The sequence below is a fragment of the Cuculus canorus genome, chromosome 2 (assembly GCF_017976375.1).
Source record: "Cuculus canorus isolate bCucCan1 chromosome 2, bCucCan1.pri, whole genome shotgun sequence".
Classification (NCBI taxonomy): domain Eukaryota; kingdom Metazoa; phylum Chordata; class Aves; order Cuculiformes; family Cuculidae; genus Cuculus; species Cuculus canorus.
The window spans coordinates 127,253,416-127,273,740 of record NC_071402.1 but is presented as its reverse complement, the minus strand read 5'-3'; positions in this window follow the sequence as shown (position 1 = coordinate 127,273,740).

Genomic DNA, 20,325 nt, shown 5'->3' with positions numbered 1-20,325 from the left:
TCAAGAAGCCCTGGTCATTGAAACATCATCTCCAGGAGAAAATAGTGGATTACCATTGGGTTCACATTCATTGCGTTTTGTGATTAAACTCCAGGCCTGAGGTCTTCTTACCTTGAATTCTAATGTTAGACATACAAATTTAAATTGTCACACTTTGAATTATCAGTAAAGATGTGTGCATGCAAAACATCAGTTAAACACTTTTAAAGATGTACATAACTGGTAATGTGGGCATTTGAATTTAGCATTTGCCCTCAAGGATTTTCATGTGAGCGTTCATGCTAAATCATTGGGTACCTTCAGACAAGAAAACTTCGCTGTGCCTTGAATTCCGTGCCTGTACAATGAAGAGAAGAACTGTAGCTAACCTGCTAGGGACTGCCAGTTTGGTTAATTATTGTAGTACTGCTACTCCTAGCAGGAACAGAGTCAGCCAGGCATCACTGTTTCTTCACACACGGGAAGTAATACAGTTCATGACAGTTTCCTTCACAGAAAAAGGAAACAGGAGAGGATCCTGCACAATCCTGGAAAGCTTTGGACAACAGCTCTTGCCCTTGCTCTGGGAGAAGTCACCTCTGTGCCCTCTTGCATTTTCCATTTAGCAGATTTGCTGTTATCCTGACTAGCCATGACTCTTGAAGCACTGAATATCGTTGGGTTGGTTATTTAGTAAGCATTCTTCAGCCTGTGAAAAATCAGATCATAGGGCTTAGGAGACTAGGAAGGGAGATAAGGGGATAACATTCCCTTTTCTTCTCTTCACTGGCTTCCCTGAAAATACGGTAAGTACCTCCTGCATTTCAGAAGCTGCAAGGCTTGTGGTTTCTTTGTATTGTTCTCAGGAGGTATAACTGTTTGTTGGTGAAGGGATGGTTCTTCACCTTCCCTTTTCCCCCTGAAATGAAATAAAACATAGACATCTGCAGAGTAATGAGAATGAAACCACTTCATTCACTTTCAGGGAGACTAAGTGAGGTTTCCTGAAACACAGCAGGATGTGAAAGCAGCAGCAGCACTTTGAGCAGAGCTCCGTGAGCCTCTGCAGTGGCAGCACATCTTGCTGCAATGCCAGGCTGCCCAGGGAACTTCTGTTCATTCAACATGCCTCTTCTAATGACATCTTACACCAGTTTATTGCTGTAAAGCTATTGCCTATGACGTCCAATGTTTGGTAAGGGCTGGCTAATCTGAAAAAAAACATGTTAAAAAATCAAATCTGTTTCTTCTTCTGCCTGTATTTAGGATATTTGGAAATTTCACAACAACAATTGCCAAATTTCAGTATTTTCAGTCACATTCTCCCTAAACTTCCTGACCAGCTAACTTTATTCCAGACCTTAGATACAGTAGATTCGGCTCACATCCAGAAGTTCATTCAGCCTAACCTTCTGTTTGCAGCAGTGTTGTGACAGCTGTCCCTTGTGTCAGGACCAGCCTGCTAGGGAGAGCAAGGGGATGAGATAAATACAACAAAAGGGCAGTTGTAACACCAGCTTTGTACAAAGGAAATTAGGGATTGTGTTTCAAGTACAGCTAAACCATGACGACTCTCCAACAAATGCTTATTTTTTCAATAATTATGACTTTCCTTTTGTACTGCTCTGCATTTTTTAACTAATCAAGCCCTGGCCACAATTCTCTAACTGAAAGTAACTTTGTCTTTGCTCTCCAGTGTCAGAAGTGACACCACCTTCCACAAACACAGCCCTCCAGACTGCAACATTTAGCCAAGTTGCCATGCCTTTGGGTGCTTAACGCTTAACACTTGACTGTATCGTCTTTCTGCAGAACCTTAGCCAAAAATAATAAAACGCCAACATTTTTCTCTCTGAAACATGTGATAAATAGGATAAAAAAGGTCACCATCCCATGTTGGCACCTGATTTATTAAAAGCGGGATTTAAACCTCATGGTTTGCTTTTGAATCCAACCTGCTTCATTACTGACAACAGGTCTCTTTAGCTCCGTGCCTCTGGGAGTCACTGCAGTGGCCTTCGGTGGCTTTGCTCTGCAGATGAAGTCTGTCCAGAGATGTCCAAAGTGTTTCATAACACTCCAGTGAGAAAACACAGCTCAGGATCCAGATTCCTGTCCTGGCTCAGTGGGGGCTGGGCTGCAGGCTCTCGAAAGCTTATCTGCTGATGTCAAGAGTGATTTAAAGTGTGACAGTGTGTGGAAACTGGCTGTGCAAGCTGTTGCAACATACAGTAAGAGAAGCAAAGGCAGCAGGGGTACTACAGGAACTTTGCTACCACAGAAGTTCATGCTGGAGAAAATCCCCATAAAAAAGCACTCACAGTCACCCCCTGGCAGAGCTATTTAATAAGATGGATAGTAAGTGGGGTAACTGGAGGTTCCCGAAGGCGGTGCGGGCACTTCCTGTACCGCAGAGATAAGTTTGGGTGCAAACAGATGCCTGGAAAAAGAGGGAGGTGATACAAAATGGAGGAGAATCCACATTTTCCATGACCCGGTCACTTCCCCCAGGGCAGGAGAGAGCAGAAATCAGAAACAGGTTTGCTGCCACCGCTGTGGGTTAAAGAAGGGATTACTCACAAGGGGAAAATGCTTTGTCATACTGTGACTCAGCAGAAAACATTACGTGCTTGGAAGCAGATGGAGAACGTGGTAGGGACGCAGCAATGAGTCAGGGAAATCTGGAACTTGAGCTGCTGCCTTCACCCTTCCCTCTAGCCTTCATTTAACAATCTGAGCACCTGGGAAGAAGGCAATTTCTTATAAAGAGATACCTCATGTTGTCTTGTGTGGCTGGTATGGATTTAGACTGAGCAGCACAAAATAGAAATACAGAACAACATTATTCCCCTTTTTATTAAGTGCTTTTTTGGCACTGATCTTTCTATGGCGGCTCCTGTGATGTGGTCCTAGCAAAACAGGCTGGTGAAGCACAGATGAGCCTTCCAGCATGTACAGTGGTCTAAATTCATAGTAACATAGTCCTGGATCAACAGCTTCTCCACAGGAAAAATAAATGTGAGGAAGAAAACCTCATATCACCACAGCACTATATTGTGTTGTTTTTAGGGAAAGATCCCTCAGAAAAGAGGATATACCTTCCAATAAATCATGTGCTAGCTTTTCTGAGAAACACTGCAAGACTGTTGGAGCAATCACTGTTCCAAGATGGTCATCTAACTTGATCTGCCATCTCATGGAGTCAAAAGAAGATAGGAATAAGTCTCATCCCCAAGACACTGAGAGGGTAGGATGCAACCCAACTGCTCTCTCCTGTCTGATTTACTTAAGCAGAGCTGCAGAACAATGAATGGTGTCTGAGTATCTGAGAACTAACTCAGAACATGTGTAAAAGGAGGTTTTCAGACTTTTGGACTTTCCTGCTTTTAGGAAATCTTAATTTTCCCTAATCCATTCATATGGACCTATATAGTACAGTTCTCTTTACCGTTTGATGTTGCACAACAGTTTGGAGAGCCCAGCCAGAAGTAAATCTCAGTCAGTGGCAGTGATACCTCACTGGGAAGCTGACTTCCCTCCCTAGATTTCATAACACAAAATACAGACATTAAGCAGCAGGGAAATAGGAAAGGGAGGCTAAGTATAATAAATAGCCTAAACAAAACCTAAATAAAAGTAAATAGCAGACATGGGAAAGGTATTAGATGGTGACAGGGAAAGCAGGTGTGATTACATGACCTAGTCACCACAGAGACCCGGGTAATTATGTTTCTGCATTGTTTGTGTGGCAGATGGTGTGAAAAGGTAGGATTTGGTGAAGACAAAAAGATGCTCTCATGAATTTGAAATAGTGCAATACACAAAACTCTGAGGTTTTTATTGACTGAATGGATTAACAGTTTTACCACATATCTGTGAAACTCAGGATGGGATCTGCAATATTATTTTCTTCATTCATGATGAAAAATCACTCTTTCCTTGTCGCTGTTCTTTCAAGTCTCATTGCTCAGCACTCTGACATCTTCTGAAAGATTAAAATGAGCAATTTTGGTGGGTTTTTTTCCCTAAATTTCTGCTGACGTCTTAGAATACACTGTTGGGTTTGGGCCACTGCCAAAGGGTGAGCCAAGAAACCAACTGTGGGAAGCATCACCAGTCCTTACAGCTGAAATTACACGAGTGAGTTAAATTCAACTTTGCAATCATTAGGCATGTCTGCATACTCATAGATATAGCTATGTCAGACTCCTGGCTCAGGCCCTGATTTCTGCCCTGCCTGACCAGGACAGTTTCCAACCCAGGCTGCCAGAGTTCATCCGAGGACCACTATGATTTCACTAATGTCTCTCCTGAGGACTGCTGTGCATCTGAGCTCAAAGCTGCCTGTAACTTCTCCTCTTAGGAGTCCTCTCTGAAAAGTAGCCCTCTCTTCAGCCCTAATGAAAACAAAGGTTTACCATGTACAAAGGAAGGGTCTGCAACAAAACAAATGAACCACCAAACAGTGGTCTGATGGACAGAAAGCTGGACATGAGCCAACAATGTGTGCTCCCAGCCCAGAAGGCCAACTGTATCCTGGGCTGCATCAAAAGAAGTGTGGCCCGCAAGTCCGGGGAGGTGATTCTGCCCCTCTGCTCAGCTCTGGTGAAACCTCACCTAGAGCACTGTGTCCAGCTCTGAAGCCCTCAGCACAAGAAAGTCATGGAGCTGTTGGAACAGGTCCAGAGGAGGGCCATGAAGATGATCAGAGGGCTGGAGCACCTCCCATATGAGGACAGGCTGAGCGAGTTGGGGTTGTTCAGGTTGGAGAAGAGACGACTGCAAGGAGACCTTATAGCAGCCTTCCAGTACCTGTAGGGAAACTAGGAAAGATGAGAGCAGACTTTTGAGCAAGGCCTGTTGTGACAGGACAAGAGTAATGGTTTTAAATTAAGGGACGGTAGATTCAGACTAGATATAAGGAAGAATTTTTTTACAATGTCGTCTTTCTGTTAGGTTGATTGTACATCAAATTTCAGTCTGAGAAAAAACTTACAAGACTATTCACCATTCCACTGACTCACTTGCATTGCCATTCCTTTACTTTGGTCCAAAGCTACAACATTGCTCCCCAACCTCAAAAGAAAATACCAAGCAGATATAAATTCCCCCCTGAACAGCTCTATGCAGAGTTTTGTTTGCCAGGGAGTTTGAAATCCATATCCCTGTGTGGTTTCTCTCTGTCACCCAAGGCCAGCGTGTGTAGTATCTCGTCACAGGCTCACTGATTCAAGTGACTATTCACAAACTCTGAAAAACATGCCAGGCTGGAATAAAAGACTGACAAACCATCTCAGAGGCTGCTGGGCAGCAACAGAGTGACACAGAGCTTATACTAGTTATACTAGATGTCCCAAAACCCTCTAGTCTTCTATTTCACAATTTGATGTGAAGGTCAGTCTTCTGAGGTCTTTCCTAAGCGTGGTAGCAGTGCCCAGAGAATGAGTTTGTTGTCCAATGGGGAAGGACACAGGTGAGGGGCACAACAGCAAAGCAGCAAGCCATAATGTTCAGGTGTAACCAGGACAAAACCAGACTCCCTCACAAAACGCAAGACTGAATGCAGCCAAGAAGCAGGATTATACTTTCATTGAAGAATTTTAAATTCTTGAAAGTTTTATAACTTTCATTAATACTTACTGTGTACTAGTATGGTGAATGGCATAAAGAGAAAGGAAACATTTGAGATTTTATGGAGCAAAATCCAGCTATACTAAGCTGATGCCAGCAAAGATGTTTCCTTAATTGAAGTGTGGATTTAAGTCCTTATGCTTGCTTGACAGGGTGTTTAATTTTGCTGTGCCAGTAATGTTTCCTGCATATTTTATATTAAAATAAAATAGCAAATCTGTCTGCCTTGTATTTTTTCTCCGTAGGCAATTTATCTTCACAGAGAATGACTATAAGTGTGTTGAGGGCAAGCATTTCTTTATAGTCTTATTCATTTTAGAGCCTCGTGAGCTCCCAATAATTTTTATTACGAGTTCCACTACAGCTTGTACCATTATTAGAGTCATAATAGACTCAGAGTCCTTAAAGTGGAATGGACTTTCAATAATAACAATAACAATAACAATAATAATATGACAACAATAATAAAGCACTTGTAAAGCCTTGTGTTGATAAATAGGAGCTTATAAAACAGCTGAGTACTCTCCAGAGGTTCAAAACTAGTAAAGTAAGTGTAGGAAGAAACAAATATTTATTACATACTTAGCCTCTTGCTCTCTGGGATGCTTGTTTAGTGCATTGTGCGTGAGAGATGCTGGTATTGTATCCTCCTGGTAGGATTCAGCTTTACTCACCTTGAGTAAAGATCAGAAGTGGGCAAATGACATTAGCTAATTGTGTTCCCTTCTTTAGGAGGATGGGAAATAGAGCAGAACATTGGCAAGTTTATCTGAGCAGACTTCAGTGGAGAGGGGAGAAAAGAGGTGAGGATCCTCTCACTCTTCCCTTGTCTGAGCAGAATCCTCCCCTGGCAGCCCCTTCGGCAGCACCATGCTCCCCAGAACCTGGGCTGGTGCAGCAGCCAGTGCTCTCATTGCCATTTTGTCCTAAGGGATGGAGAGGGTAATATTCTTTCCATTTTGGAGCAGTAGTAAAGAGAACATTTCCTTAGCTGACTTGCACTGTGGTTCCTGTAAGTTACTTGCATCGTGGAAACCAAAGGAGAAGACAGTGAAGAAAATACTCGTCAAGGTAAGATCCATTCAGTGCAGGGCGTGAAGCAGATCTTTTCTGCTGAATGAGGGGCGGAAGGATGTGTTTTAGCAACTCTTAGAAAGTTCAGGAAATAGTTCTTGAAAGCTTGCCTGAAATGATAGAGAAAAAAAGAAAAAAGGTAAAGCGTTTAAAAATGCAAAAATTTTATCTTCTTCACTTGCCAAGTTCTTCTTTTCTAAAGCCACGTAAGCAGCCAAGCCAAAATCAAAACAGGGTTTGACTTAATTATTTGGAGGCGGTTTATCTCTTTTTTTCCCCATTTAGTTTGTAAAGTATGCATTATCTTATATTTCTATATTAAATGGAAACAATAATAACTAAAACTTGTTCTCTAAAAACACTCATGCAAAACGGAAGTGAGTTTGTTTGGAGTTTTCTTTCCTAAGACTGGGGCCTGGAAATTGCATTTTCTTTTTTCAGAAGGTTTAGAAAAAAATTCACATTCCAAAAGCAGTTAACAGTTACAGTTTATCCTGTTTGTTTTTCAAGAGAATACAAAAAATACATTTTTAAACAGAAGAAATAATTTACCAACTCTAACCACTTAACTGCCAGACAAGAGCCATAGGCAAGTAGTACTATTCTGAAGTCTGTGAAAAGGACAATATGAAAAAATATTAGGTGGCCCATTGAACTTACAGCTGTTCTGCATTCTTGTGAAGTGGTATTCTATGTCAAAAAATGACAGTTTTAATTTCCTTTGCTGATTGCTGTGTTTAGATCACTTTGACGCAGATTATTGCTTTTACAAGAACATAGTCCAGCTGGAGGGCAAACATCTCCCCTAATAATTTTCCTTTTTCTTTTTTCTGTTGCTCCTTCACTGTGCAGCAGAAGTGCAAGTCAGGTTATATAACTTGGGGTTATAATAGCTATTTTGATATTTTTAGGCATTCAGGTGTAAAGTCTAGGCTGTACCGGGCTGTAATTCTAGCTTAGTCTGGGGAGAATGATTTCATGAGGTAATAAATGTAGTGGCAAGTGAACTAAGCAGGACCGAGAAAATATTTAAAGCACGGATTCAATTTAGCAGTCCTTAGGCATATATTGTAACTTATGTATGCGTTTAAATGTTTCCTTTGAATAGAGGCTAACTGAAGCACAGGTTTCCCTCACCTTGAGGCTATAGAGACAGTGTTTACTGGAGTCTATGTTTACAACACAGATAATTACACTGAAGAGGCTGGTGCTTCTCTTACAATACCTCTCATCCAGAAAACAGTACAGCGACATCTGACCCAGACGCTGAAACGCCCATTCATTCTTCCACACCTGACAGCGCATCCTTTACTGCCCCCCTTTTACGAGGGGATTTTGGTATAGCCCTTTTTCACTATGTGCTGTTTCAGACCAGACTTCCCTAAGAAAGACCCCATGCAAACAGATGCTCTCCCAAAATTCCAAGATCCACACCTTCCCCTACCTTCTTCTGTAGGAAGCCTGTCCTGTGTCCATCATCACCAACAGCCCTTCCCCTATGAGCTGGTCAAGGGTAAAGGAAGGACCAACCTACCACAGACCACTGGCATTTCTCCAATGCTAATGAAGACTGACTCCTCCAATGTAGGCATGGGACAACACAATGGAGAATGCATCCAGTGCATTAGGTGATGCAGCCTGGTCTCTGCTGGGCTGCATGAGAAGGGCAGGTCCCAGCTCTGGGTTGCAAGCACAGGCTGTCCTTTCCGTGGTGTGCCTAGGTCATGGGTCCTTGCTACACTGCACCCTTTTGCTGCTGTGAAGTGCCACAACTGTATTTGGCTCAACTGGCTGTGGCAGTGCATAACAAAGATCATAAATACAAGTCTGGCTTAGGGTGATTATGAGGTAGGAGCCAAACAAGCCACGTTATCACCTAATGCAGAAAATTGGCTCAATAACTTCATGCTCAGGCTTTCTCATTTCTTAAGCACCTTGGCCAGGATGTACTTGCTCTGATTTAGGTGTCAGAAACATTACCAAATATCTGATGCTACAACTTTGCTTGTGAACTAAGTGTGACTAAAACCATTCTCAGGCACTGAAGCCCATATTCACAGTATTAAACCATCTCTCACCTTCCAAAACTCACAAATGGTTGTGATGGGTGCTCACAAATTGCCTATCAGCAGTTCTCACTGATGGGCCTTAACACCCAAACCATGCCTTAAAACTGTTTTGAGAGTGATGTTTGCCTGAGCCTAAAGTAGAAACAGGTATATTCTGATAAATAAGTGATGTAGAGGCCTGAGTGTCCTTGCCCAGGGACACCCTCTAGCAGCCTCTGGCATCTTCACTAGTAGAGACACAGCCTGCCACTGGTTCATTTCATTCATTCCTCTCCTTCCCTCATTATTCAAATCTCTCGTGCTGCAGCAATGTTGGCCTCTCCCAACAGTGAATGCACTTTAGGTATAAAATTGTGATCTGTAGCATTTATCCTTGAGATCCACAAGCCACATGAGGCTGGTGATGTTGACAATGGCTGACACTTCATAAGTGCTTGGGTGAAACATCCCCCTGTCCCTATGAGCTCGCTTCCCACCCAGTCCCCAGGCATTCACTTCACTTTTCTGCCTCCGCACACACCAACTTCAGACCAAACATCTTCCTCTGTCTTCCTCTCCACAGAGGACCGTGCACTAGCTGTGACCCTTACCTCCTGAGGTGGCACTAGTCTTTGCGAGGCAGTGGTAGTCAGGTCCAACACTGGATTCAAGCCCCTGCAGAGGAGTCCTTGGCATCCCAGAGCTAGTACAGCTTTCCTTTCACTGTTTTCCTGGCTGCAGTGTAGGAGCGCTGTCTTCAGGCTATGTTGCATCCTCCAATGAGACAGACAATCCACAGCCAGAGGATGCAAGGATGGAGAAGGACAGCCAGTCCGCCTGGGAAAGGTGGATCAGATAGGGGAAGGTCTTTGGGATCCAAAGCAGGAGATAGATGCAGAGACCACACTGCAGGAGATAGATCCTGAAATCACTTGTGACTAAGCGCTTAAAGGAGGAACAAGATATTGGAAGGGGTAGTAGCAAGAATGTATTCAAGAGGTGATCCTGAAAGACCAGAGCATTCAGAAGAGGATGCAAAGCAAAATTTTAGCCACTCAGAGCATCAGCCCCACTAACTATAACTGTGGTGAGAAAGTCCTGACAGGAAATGTGTGCAATGTAAAGACACTATCAGAGGTGAACAGCTGCAGCTAACTGAGGTTATTGCTTATGAGACAGCTACTCTGTGTTGATCATAGTGGAAAAAGGAAACAAGTGTGCGAGAGAAGTGGAAGAAAATATTTGAGAATTCTTCTTCTCTACAAGCACGGACACATTTCGGTTTTTGCTTGGCCGCTCTCACAGTGTCCAACTGCCAAGCTAGCATACTTCTCCACTGCAGCGTTCTCGGGTGTCAGGGAATCCAACCGAAAGTGCCTGACAAATTCCCGGGGATGACGTGTCTTCAGCATATGCGTAATTGCCCTGGGTCTTTGAGCAACTTGGAGAGATGTGCTGTTGTCTGCCTTAGGGCTATGAACACAGAGCATTTCCAAACAACTCAAAGATTTTTTTTTTTCCTGGGGGAGGGGGGCTGTTTCAATGTTCAGACCTATGTCCCTGGCCGTGGTCATGCTGGCAGGGCAGGACACCCACCGCCTCAGCAAACAACCCCCCTGTACATGGCCACACACACATATTATGTATGCAGAGCTCACAGTGCAGGCTGAGAGGAGAAATATGGGCGTGTGTACTGCAAGCGACCTGGGTCACACTGGCCCACTCATGCAATGGACACGGTCACTTGAGAGGCAGCAGACTGCAGAGTAACAGGAGACAGAAAGCTATGCCCTGGCTCTCAGTGCAAGACCAAAGCAGTGCATCCATTTGCAAAATTAGAGAAAAGCTGCAAAGAGAGTCTGCAGAATTAGAAACATCTTGCACCTCACAGGTATATAGACACCAATTCTTGAAGCTTTTCAGGGTGCATCCCATTGGCAATATCAGGAGAATTGCATCATGGCTCAGCAAAGGTTTGTACTTATACTTTGGATACATAACTTAGGACAAGTTCAACCTTACCCACTGGGAATCACACAATTTACGGTCTACCTGTTCAGCATCAGAAACAATAGCTGTAGCTTAATCTTCAGATTACAAAAAAACCCCAAAATATTTGCTTTCAGATACAAACAAAAGTGAATAAAATATCCTTTCATATGAAAAAATCTTTTATTTGTTCTTTTCCTTTTATGTTTATTTTTCGCCTGCTGCTTCAATGTAAAAAAAACACTGTCTTAAAACATGTGTTTTCCTGGGTATTCAATTACAAGATTTCTATTGAGTTCAGTAAAGTATCAGCCAGGTACTTGCATACGTATTTCTGTGTTATTTGTGGGTCTACTAGACTAAGAGCCAAATTGCTTGCACTTATATCAGTGGAATGATATTGGCAGAAAACCGAATTAAAAACAGGAAAGGGATGTTTCTGGCTAGTCTCAGGAATGGATGGTCCAGATCAATCATCGCTTTCCCCTGGAGATGATCCTACAAACTCATGTAGGCTCACTGGGGAAGATGGGAAGTTAGGGAGAGAGGGTTGAGTCAAATTGTTGTTGCTGACACTGCTCAGTATCCCGTCTTTTGCAAACTCTATAATTCCGTGATTAAAAAATAAATGCAAGGTTAATTTTTCTTCCCCACTCCATTTCACTTTCTATATGATTTAAGAGAGTCTGTGTCATTGAACCTGCCAAAGAAGTGCAATGTTGTAAATTTCTTTAGCAAATCTGGATTTCTTCTGGCCTCCTCGTTCTCCTTCTTCCCTTTAATTCTCTTTTGATTTTTTTCTTTTTCTCCCTACTTCTTTTCTATATCCTCATTCTGCCTCAGCTTATTTTTCATTGAAAAATAAGACTTTCCCCACCTCCCAGTATCTCTTTTTGTTTGTTAGTTGGCCATTCTCAGCTGTCCTGCAAAATACCCTGAATTTTGTGAAAGCTACATTGAGGAAATGAGTGATAAAGTCAACCAATAAATAAATTGCCAGGTTAGGCTGTATCAAAAACTGCTGAGAAGGCATCATTGCTGATGCTAGGCCGTGAGAACCAAATACTGAAAGATATGGCAAGACATGTTCTGTCTTGTCCCTGCATGTCTTTCCTGTGAGACTCACAGCCTGGAAAGAACACCCTGGTTCTCAGGTCTCTTTCCTGCCTACCACCTACGTGTACAAAATAAGCTTGTTATAAAGGTCTGCTTCAACAGCATCTTGGGTTTTGAGCTATTTTCCTTTTCTTTTCCCTTTTACTTCTTACTAATGTGCTGTGAAATGTGCCTGGAGCTTCTTTGTTCTACTGGAGCATAGGATCAGTTAGGTGGAAGACTGTGGAGGTCATCTAGACCACTCCCTTACTTAAACATCCAGTTCAAAGTGAGATCAAGTTGCTCAGTGTCTTGTCCAGGCAAGCTTTGCACAGCTCCAGAGATGGAGATTCAACAGTCTCTAGGCACCTGTGTGAGTGCTTGATCAATCCCACCGTACAATATTTTTCTGGTTAGGAAATTTGTTCCATGGTTAGGAAGCACTTTCTCATTTATGACAAGCGTTTCTATTCACAGATAGATCAGTACCATGTGCTCATTGGTGTCCTCCCTGGTATTTATACTACTGATAGGAAGCAGCCTTGGTCCTCTCTGAGGTTTTGTTTTGCTAGCCTAAACACAATGTCCACTTCCCAGCTCCTTCCCGTACAAAGTTCTCCATCCTTCTAACCACTCTGAGCACCCTTCTGTCTCAGTCCATCTTTGTTTAGCATAGGCAATCAGAAACATGAACCAAATGTAAATGAAATCTCACAAATGTCTTTGAATCAAGGCAGGAAGCTCCCCTCCTTCCTGTTGGATATACCTCACCAGACCATTCTAAGACCACATTAGCAGCACATACATCGTATACACAGTTATTTCCATCCAGCATATTCACTCTCATGGCAGCACCCAGCTCATTAACTCCTTCCTCGTTACCTACTTACTAACACTCATCAGTGATCTCCCTTTTAGCTAGTTCTGTGCATACCTAATCCCTGTTTTCTCATAGCTCCTTTATCACTGCATCCCACTAGACTCCATGAAAAGGCTTAACTGAAATTCCCAGGAAGGAAACACATTTCCTTTGTGTAGAAAAGTTTCTCAATAGCTTCTCACACAATCCAGCATTGTAATGACATGTTTCATTTTATCCCGTTCATGTCCCAACTTCTATTTGTCTTTTCATTCAAAATTTTCTTGAGAGCACATAAGACTGTCTGGGTTACCTGCTCTCCTACCTTCTTAACTAAAGGGCCTGTGTTTGCTCTTCTTCATTCGTGCATTTTGGTCCTCATCTGAGAGGTCTGAAACTAAGAATACTTGCTACCAGGGCTGTGCTTCCATGTACCAGCCTCCAAAATTCACAGGCACGGGATTATTCACAATAATCCAGGAGTTTTCTGGGGAAATGTCAGACTCATTGTACATTGAACAGCAGAAGGAGCGGAAAAATGATGACCACTTGATGTCCAAAATTACTTATGATCACCAAAGAAATGTGCAAAAGGAGACAAACTGAGCAATATACTGGGCAGTATGTTCATAGCTGTGGACCTAGTAATTTCTTCAACAATAGCTCTGTTGTCAGACCTTATATATTAGGTCATGGGGATCCAAAAGGCTAAAGTAGCTCTGCAGCTTCATTTCTGGAGTTACTAGGTGGAAAAACAGTGAGGAAAAGAGGAGAAATCACGGATGAGGAGTTCACTAGCAATAGGTGAGGCTTCAGATTTCTTTCTAATCTCTTTCTTTGTTGAGACAAGTCTGTTTATCCCAGTTGCATTATTCTTTTTGTTCACCATTCCCAGCAAAAGAGTTACCAGCACTGCTATTATAGTACCCATAGCTAAAACAGTTTTGCAATATGGGGAATATCAACAGGATGGTTTTTGTTGGCTTCCTCCCAATTTTCTTGAACTCTTCTTGAACATTTTTTGAAGTGGTTAAAATTCCTTGGTTGAAGAGGTGCCTACTCAAGAATTTTTTTTCCCCTGTAATCTTTAAGAAACCTTCATGTAGAAATAGATTCTTAAACAATTTTTAGTGTGCTGCTGCACCTTTAAACAGTTTCACCTTCTAAATGCAAATACAGTTGTGAATAAAATCTTGATCCTCTGCTCAAAATATACTATAAAACATCCTACTGCATGTGGAGTGGAAATTCTGAAATGTCATCCTAGCAATTTAAACCAGACCTAACTCTTTTGTCTGCTCAGTCCCTTATAAAACCATCATTAAAGAAAACACAAAACATCACACAAGAAAAAACTGCCAACAGCAGTAATTCCAACCTTCTGTTGCAGCTCAATGGTAGGAACACAAAAGCTAAATTTTGTGGTAACTGATGTTTAGTTAGGGAAAATGGTACCTACATGGTATGAATTGTCAAAAACTAGATTTATCCATACTGTGAACTCTAATTAATAAAATGCAGACTAGAAAGTTAGCAGTCAACAGAAAGAAATGGTGCCAGGCAGATGAATGTGAATGGTTGATAGTAACAGGAGAAAACTACATTATTTACGTAAAACCGACTATTGGCTATGCTTAAGCATGATGTTTTTTGCCAGGACATCATATATCTTTTTCTCCCAGTGCTCTCTTGCTCAGTCTATAAAGATTCATTTATTTTCAGGAAACGTTTAATATATTCTTGTCATATTGCATAAAATACTGCCTCACAGAAAGGTGACTACATATAGTCACTCTGTTTGTGCTGAGAAATGTGTGCTGAAGGCTTTAGACAACAGACCATAAAAGAACCTTTGTCGTAGCAGAGCCCTAGTCCAGTGGACATCCTCCTCTACTTCATTGCTGTGTGGGCATAGCCTCGCCATCAGTGTCAACAGGGTTACTCAGAAATACAAGGCTGAGCACCTATGTGTAGATCTTCCGCACCTAAGACAACACCGTGAATTGAGTTGGAGAAGTGGAAATGCAAACAGAGACAATGAAATATCTCAAGTTAGCATCCAACACATGACCCTTGTATGAACATCCAAGAAGAACTTCAGGCCACATGAAGTGCCCAAGGCCGTCTCATGGTTCCTTTCAGAGCCAAGGCTAAAATCTATATTAGAGACTATCCCTCTGCCAGAGTTTCTCCACTACAATGTGGAGAGTGGTCATAGTTGCTGCCAGTCCCACAGCAGGGGCAGGAGCCTATTCCTCCTTGTTCTGGGTCTGTAAAACACCATATGGACTTTTCAGCAGCTTTGCTATGAATCAGTTCAAGGGAGCTTAAACCGAGGAGTGGGAATGCCCCCGGATAGCTCTCCAGCTCCAGCTTTGCCTTGTCCCTGTTAGTATAGCTGGCATATAGTACAGCTGACTACATTATAGTAAAGTACTGTCTATAGTATAGGTATGGGGTATAGCTGAAGAAATCACGCTCCCTTTCTGCATCAGGAAGAAGACAGCTGTGTCGCTAAAGATGATATTCGAGATTATGGGAGCTATGCTTCAGGAAGTCGGTCACTGTGGCTTTTTAATTACCTGCTCTGTGGCAGCACTGGGTGCCAGCCAGGCCCTGGGGCATTGCACAGACAGGTCCTGATGACGGCATTCCCTGGCCTCAGGGCATTCATGTTTGAGGTGTAACGTCATCCACACAGCGTTGCTCCCAAGCTCCAGAGGAAGGGACTTCATGAGCTGAATTTTAGCACAAAAAAAACCCCATAGACTCTCAGTTCTAATTCACTTACTGATCCAGGCAAGAAAACTGAGCAGCTCTCACAGCTGTACTGAAATTTGGAGATGCCAGGAGCCTCTCCACATTTTTTAGAGCATTCCTGCTCCATTCAATATTCCATTTTCTATTTCTTGTAAATAACTTGAGATTTACTAAAATCATTCCAGATTACTGAAGGGAAGAAAATTAAGTTGATGTAAAACTGTCACTGACATTTCTTTTGCAAGGCAGAGGAGTAGGCTTCCCTTGCAGTAGTGTTACGTAAGGATGCTTTTCATGTGACGCTTTTCTGCCTAATAGACCTTGCTTGAGAATGGCAGGTTCAAAGTGCAAGAGGCAAAAAGAAAGATAAATTAGGAAAGAGCAGAAGTAGAATAAACACCTGCACAAGCTGCTCCAAAAGACTTTGCCAGTGCTTTACCAGGAACAAAAAATATTTTCTAATGCTGAGTAAATGGCATCCCATGGCTTCTTCAGTCCAGGTCAAAGCCAGGGACACCTGAGGTCTATACTTCGTGGTGTGATGTATTATTAACACTGAAAGGAAGTCTGCTGCATGTGTGCTAAGGAACATCCTAGGTAAAAGCTGGTTTTGAGGAAAAGACATTCTGGTGAACCTAAGGAGGGAAGGGGATTATGGTGTTATGGATATAAAAAGTATACACATCAGTAGGGAATTAATAGCAAAATTCAATAGTATCAAGATACATTGCACTCTGGAATCACAGATTCCTACAGATGTCAGGAAGAGCTATTCAGGCAAAAGTCCTTATCAAACCCATTAAAAGTATTGCAACATTTTCTTTTTTCAAATAAAAAAAAAAAATTTAAAAATCTTTTAAAAAGCATCACTTCTGCTAAGCAGCCACAGAAAATACATTTCAAAACAAAAAGCTTGTCACTCCAGAATACTTGGGACCTCATTTTGGAATTATGAAATGTCATGGTCCCATTGTGTGCTTTGTGACATTTAATCATTACGCTCTTCTTGTTACTCAAGGCCCTGTCAAGATGACTGGTGCTTAAGGGGCTAACTCAAAGGGGCAGAACAGGTAGAGTGATTTTATCCTCTGGCAAAGAAGTGCCTCACGTCAATGGCAAGCAAAGGATTTCAAACAGATGTCATCTAATGTTTGTGATCAGTACTTCCTGCTTTTCTCTTATGATCTGACTCAATTTTCTTCCTTGTGGTAACTCAAAAAATTAGATATGTTTCTTACTGTGTTAATATTTGTTCCAATGGTACTACTTTTGGAAGTTTTCTCAAAGCTTGATGAGAAGGATCTAAGGCTCAGAAAAGAGTGAACAAATTGTACAAAAAATGAGAGGGATGGTAGAATCCCACTTTATCCATTTGTCTGACTTTCCTTCTACATATAAAACTGTGCCAAGTTCATAAATTCAGTGGAAGGTTGCCATTGAGTTCACCCTCTTACAGTAATTTTACCATACCATTGAGAAAATTCTAAAACAGCTTTCCCTCTGTGTGACACAGATCTGTTTCTTTTGAGAAATAGCTATTTTCATTACCCCTGTGACCAATTCTCTGGAAAAACATAAAAAAAAATTTGCTCAGTATGGACACGATGAGGAAACTATCCAACATGAAACAAAAAGTAATGGACTTCTAGCAATGTCAAAGAGCCTCCCATGCATTTCTTATCATTGTCAGAAGCAGGAAAACACCAGCTTAATTTTGCTGAATGTTTGCAGGCTTTTGATTTTACAGAAGTTCTCAGTAGAGCCAGGAGCACTGGGACCCCTGCCTACGCCATCTGTGCACATGCCAATGCTCCTTTCAAAAGCTCTGCTTTCCAGAGGTCAGGAGCTTGTGAAATTTGCAGTCTAAAGGGTCTTTCAAACCCATCACATTGCTTAGTAAAAAAATTGTCAGCTGTGGACATACCTATTCAGATGACAAAGCATGCACTGACAGTGGTCTGTGGCTGGAAATCTCTTCAGCTTGACTCTCTTTTCTCTTTCGTCAGGCAAGAGGAGTCCTATCAAAATCAGTGGAGTTACAACAGCATAAAATCTGTGTAATTGCTTTCCATGGGCAAGAGGGTTCAGCCAGCCAAAAAGACCATTCGGTGAACAGCAAATAGGTCCAAACCAAAATCTGGAGATGAAAGCAAGTAGGGAGACAAAAGTGCTCATAAATTCAAATTTAATTAACTACTAGCTTTGTCTGTTAATAAAAAGTGATGAACATGTCAATGTCTTAAAACTTGCTCTTTTTTTATCTGGTTTCAAGAGTATGTGCTGCTTTGGAGATATGAGAGGTAAACGTTAGTTTGAGATGAGGTAGAACATTTTTCATGTGCAACACAAAGCCACAGTGATGTTTACTATTTGTTATTGGTACAGTCCTAGGAGTCAGGCATTGCAGCTGGCTCCGTCACACTGACACAGACACTGAGGCAGACACGCAGTGACTCAGGTCATAGAACAGAGCTCATTGAAAACTGGCTTCTATTAAATTCATTTGGTAGGTTATTTTCCAACTAGATCCTTCCTCTCGTCTGACACAGCTGGTCAAACTCCAGCACTGACAGACATGGGAAGTGGTGAGAAAAAGTGACTCGTGGCAGAAGTCAGATGATGGACTGGCTTCTGACTTTTGGTAGCATCTTTCCCACATTGATATCAGCTCCTAACAGCTATGGAACCACATGCTAAATGGTGGATAAAAAGCAGCAGATTTCTCTAAGCAGGCATGTGGCACCAGGCTAATGTGAGACATAGCACATAGCTGATAACTGCGTAGCAGTCTCAAAGGAATATTTTCTACATGATTTTAAAAAAATATAATACAAAATAAAATTTTACAAAACTTATACAATATGCAACTTCACATCAGAAACTTTGCCTAGATTATTACAAAAAGATAATGAAAACGTTATGAAATGTAACACAAAAGTTTAATTTACCCTGTCTTAAAAGTGCCTGTAATTCTGACCAAGGTCTCAGCTCTCTGTTCCTGCTTGCCAATGGTTGCTGTATTCACAGAGAACTGAGAATACACATAGACATGTTTTGAAAGTCTAAGCACTGGGTCCTGACAAGTCCAGACAAGCAGTATCAGAAAAAAAGTAGACTACAGAAATCCCAGGATCTGAGCATTTGTAAATAACAATGAAGAAGATCAAAGTAAGAACATCAGACAGTGACACTTGATGTAACAGAGCTGAAGTACAAAGGGAGATACCCAGTGTGTTCCCTTTCCACACCAGAATTGCCACTGTCGCATGTAGCTTCAGGCACAGGGAGAGCCAGGGGTTTCCACATGAGAGAGGTTCAACTAGACTGCTTCTGGTTTTTATTTTTAACTTTTGGTTTTGCATGTATTTTTAACATCAGCAAGGGAAACAGAGTACATCCTGCATCTGGGACAAGCGATACTGGGGAACTTTACAGAGAGCAGTGCCTGACTGAGGCAGGCAGAGCCACGGTATTCCCCTGTGAGGCAGAGTCCCCACTGAGGAAGGGGTAAGTGTGAGGTGGCTTGTTGTATGAGGAGCTCTTGCACTAGACCATAAGAAACTTCTGGGAGATGAGCTTTCCCACCCTGGAAAGCAGGTGTTTCTCCCGCATAGCCAGGGCTCTTTGCCAGGAGTGTTTGACACCCACCTCTCCTGGGTTTCACCATACAGACCAACTCTTCTTCCCAAAAGGCAACCCATGGAGGAAGCAAAGCCCTCACCCTTGCCCGGGCTTACCCAACAGCTCTGAGGTCAGAGAGCTCCCTGGAAATCACTTTCTATTTCTGCCCAAGGGCTGAATTTCTTGAACAACATATTTGAGAAAACTTCGCCTGGAATCCAGGTCAGCCCACTAAGGTGGCACACAGACTCCCGACCTTCTCTTTCTGACAAAATAATGGTTCACTTTAAAGGGAGGGATTGGAAAACATCTTGGCAGATTATTCTTAGGAGTTGGGAGACTTTACAGGAAAGTAGCAAACCTGGATTCATAATCCCTTTAGACAGAGAAGGGATATGATTCAACATCTCCCACATCCTGGTTGAGTAACCTAAACAAAAAGCATCAGACCATCTAATTGGCCATCTGAAGGAAAAATCTAGTTGGAACTAGACCACTTGAATTCTCTGCTGATGGGATAAAAGTCCTTATAGCTAGCCTGTCCCTCAGGATACTTTTGCTTCAATAATAGAAGTGTGGGAAGAGTTAAGATTATAGATCCAGCATGACCTATTCATGTTATTATAGTGTGCTGGCATGTAATTAGAAAGGGCTCCTACTATAGTAAGTAGGTTTCCTTTCACAAATTCAGTTTAGAACAATAAAGGAGTTTGCTAGAATGAACCTAGGAAAGGCTCCCAAACCCCAATATGCAACTTTCTGAGTAGTGATATTCAGGTTCCTCAATAAGATTGGAAAGCCAAATGTAAGACCAAAGTGGCTAACTCTGAAGAAGAAAGCCATCATGAAATCGGACAACAGTTATTACAGGTGCAGAGCACATTTTGGTTTTCTAGTTACCCACCTCCTAAGAAAAGTTTCCAACACATACAAACTGCTAATGAAATGTTATCACCTGAAAAGAACACACTGAAGCCTTGCCTCTGATTAAATTACACATACTCACATTCAGCTTGATTTCCCCGTTCTAAGCTCTGATGTAGAAATAAAGCTCTCCGAAGCATGAGAAGTACTATCTCTTGCATCATTTTGCATACAGTGGCAAAAATAATCACTGGTATCACCCATCTTCTGTTCTCAGTGCTCAAAGACACTGCTGCTATCCAGGAAAAAATACATCAATATCGTTAAATGGCTTAGATTATGGTGTAGGCAAAATACAACATCACAGAAAGGCAATCAGCAGGAAAAGCAGAATGAGGATGCACA